Consider the following 3,076-nt stretch of genomic DNA (forward strand, 5'->3'; position numbering starts at 1 on the left):
ACAAGATCCAGTCTTCTCTCCCATTGGCTCCAGAAAAAGGCAGCATTTACATAGAACTCCATCTGACTCCCACACACTTTGATTTTCCTATCCTCCCTCACACACTCGCTGCAAGATCCTTATTTTCCCCCCATTTATATATGTACTCAAGAAAGCACCAGAAAAGATTCCTCCATATTAGTTCATAAAGTGACAGGAACATATGCACGGCCATCTAGAGTATGGAGAACGGGCACCAGATATGGTATAATGTTCCATTAAAAGATAGTATATTTCATCTAGAAACAGCGCCACTCTTGGCCATGGCTATGTCTGGTATTGCAGTTTCTTCCTGTTGAAGTGAATAGTGCTGAGCTGTAATGCCAGACTGAGCCATGGACCAGGGTGGCGCTATTTTTCCAAATCGCCTTTTCATTTCGAAGTGGTGGAGGACAAGCTTATCGACATTCAGAGGAACAGAGAAGGGCAACATAAATGGGGGAATTGACGATTTCTTAGATAGTCTAATGTGTATGGACATTGGTGGAACTCACTGCCCGCCGGACCATCTAATGTGTATTAGTTGTTTAGGGTAATTCATGTTGGGGTTAAAAAAGGATTGGACATGTTGAATTTCAACATGCCCAATCATTTGTTCTCAAAGGAAGAGCTGGCGGCAGCTCCCGTCACACCTAGGAAACTGTTGTTGGCCACAGACCTTGGGGGGCGCACTGAGGATTTAGTAGTCACATTCATCAATACAGATGGAAGTGCTCATTGCCTTGGTAGCTGCCCAGGGAGTAAGGGGCATGAATGGACTTCCATATTACTCACAGCTGTTGGTTCTCCAGGTCTCCTGCTCTTTCTTGGTTTCTTGGATAAATGCTAGACTATAGAGAAGTGGTGGGCCATAGGTAGTTCGGGAGCTAGGAGAGGTGAGTAGTTATGAAATCTGTACTCACGATAAGGCCCTAGGGCCCAGCCCACAGGAAAATGAGGGGGAAAAGAGGCATAATGGGGCTAGTATACTGTGTGAGGGCATAGGGGGCTATTATACTGCATGGGGTCATAACGGGCCATTATACTGTGTGAGGGCATAAGGGGACCATTATACTGTGGGGTCATAACAGGCCATTATACTGTGTGAGGTCATAGGGGGGCTGTTATACTGCATGGGGTCATAACGGGCCATTATACTGTGTGAGGGCATAAGGGGACCATTATACTGTGGGGTCATAACAGGCCATTATACTGTGTGAGGTCATAGGGGGGCTGTTATACTGCATGGGGTCATAACGGGCCATTATACTGTGTGAGGGCATAAGGGGACCATTATACTGTGGGGTCATAACAGGCCATTATACTGTGTGAGGTCATAGGGGGGCTGTTATACTGTATAGGGTCATAACGGGCCATTATACTGTGTGAAGTCATAGGGGCTATTATACTGTATAGGATCATAAAGGGCCATTATACTGTGTGAGGTCATAGGGGGGCTAATACTGTATAGCTTCATAACGGTCCATTATACTGTGTGAGGGCATAAGAGGACCATTATACTGTTTCGAGTCATAAGGAGCCCATTATACTGTGGGGGTATAAGGAGCCTATTTTACAATGAGGGGGCATCAGGGGTCTATTAAACATTGCGGGGGTATAATAAGGGTACCATAATGCTACATAGGGATTATACTGCAATTTTACCAAGTGTACCACAGCAGAAATGACCCAATTTCAGATGTTTAGAGGAACATACATGAGTTGCACCCCACAAGTCCAAAGGTCCACAAAAACTTCTCAAAGGAAATAACCCATCACCACAGGTAGGGGGCAGCAGTTAATTTTGTTCTCCACATTGTAAACACATGCCTGCCAAGGGGCAAGTCAAAAGGAATGGTTGTCAAACTAACAATCGGTTTGCCTACATGTTGTAAAGATGTATGGCCGGCCTTACACCCCTCAGAATGGAGGGGCCTGACTGGGGTGTGTGTCCTAGATGGTCACTGAGAGTTTTCCCACCCTAGAGGTGTCCAGCTTAGTAAAAAAAATTGTAACCATGCAAAGGAAATTCTCTTCAGTGTTATCAACCAAAGAGGAGGCCTAGTTTACAGGTTCTTGGACTCCAATGCACAATCTGGCCACTTGCCATGTGCCATTTATAGTCCTAGTGTCCTCCTATGTGGCCGAGGGGCACTTGGGCACCAGGGTCTGGGTAACCCAGTTCCATAAATTGCCCATGTTCAATATTGTCCACCAGTTACTACCAAGCAAGATAAAAACAGCAGATAGACAATCGCTGAGACACTTGTGTTACTAAGCTAGTCCTACGCAGACATACAATTATCTGTCAGCGAGACGCTCACACCTTGCTGACACATACTGGTTTTAGAGCGGCGCACAAACAACTTTACTTAAGTCGTAACTAATCTTATTTTCATATTTTATATAAATTCTTAGAGTAGGTGAAGAGAAAAAACTATGTTATATAGTATATTAAAAGAAAAATGCAAAATCCGTACAATAGAAGTCTATGGAGAGGGGAGGGGAAGGAATCGAAGAAGTCCTCAGCGGAGCGACATCTTCACGTAGCGAGACAGTTCTCTTTCACAACACAGCTGGGTTATCAGAATGACTATCCAGCCTTCTCCCGACAGAAATGACTCATTTAATGCTGCAGACGGTCTCATATCACTCCTTCTCCTCCTCCCCTCTCCATAGACGTTATTGTAAACTGATGCTGTTTGTGAAGAAGTAGAGACAGGAGTTATTCTTAAAGACACAAGAACTTTCTTTTAGTGAAGTATATTGAAAAGTTTCTTTCCTTCACCTGCGTTTATCAAACATTAACATTACTTTTGCCTTAAAGGGATCATCAGCTTTTAAAAAATGATAGCTTAGGTTGTCAATTTTTGATCGACAGTGATCAGTCTGATCGGAGGTTTGAAGAGGCCCCATGAGAGAGCCGTGGCCTATTTAATACTTTGGGTAAAACCTTGTAGTCCTCAACATGTCGTACATTTTGATCTGTTTCATATAGCCATCCCATATAAACAGCTCATTGTTGGGTTTGTCAACACTTGGACTACCCGCAAACCTA

The sequence above is a fragment of the Leptodactylus fuscus genome, chromosome 5 (genome assembly GCF_031893055.1).
Source record: "Leptodactylus fuscus isolate aLepFus1 chromosome 5, aLepFus1.hap2, whole genome shotgun sequence".
Taxonomy (NCBI): domain Eukaryota; kingdom Metazoa; phylum Chordata; class Amphibia; order Anura; family Leptodactylidae; genus Leptodactylus; species Leptodactylus fuscus.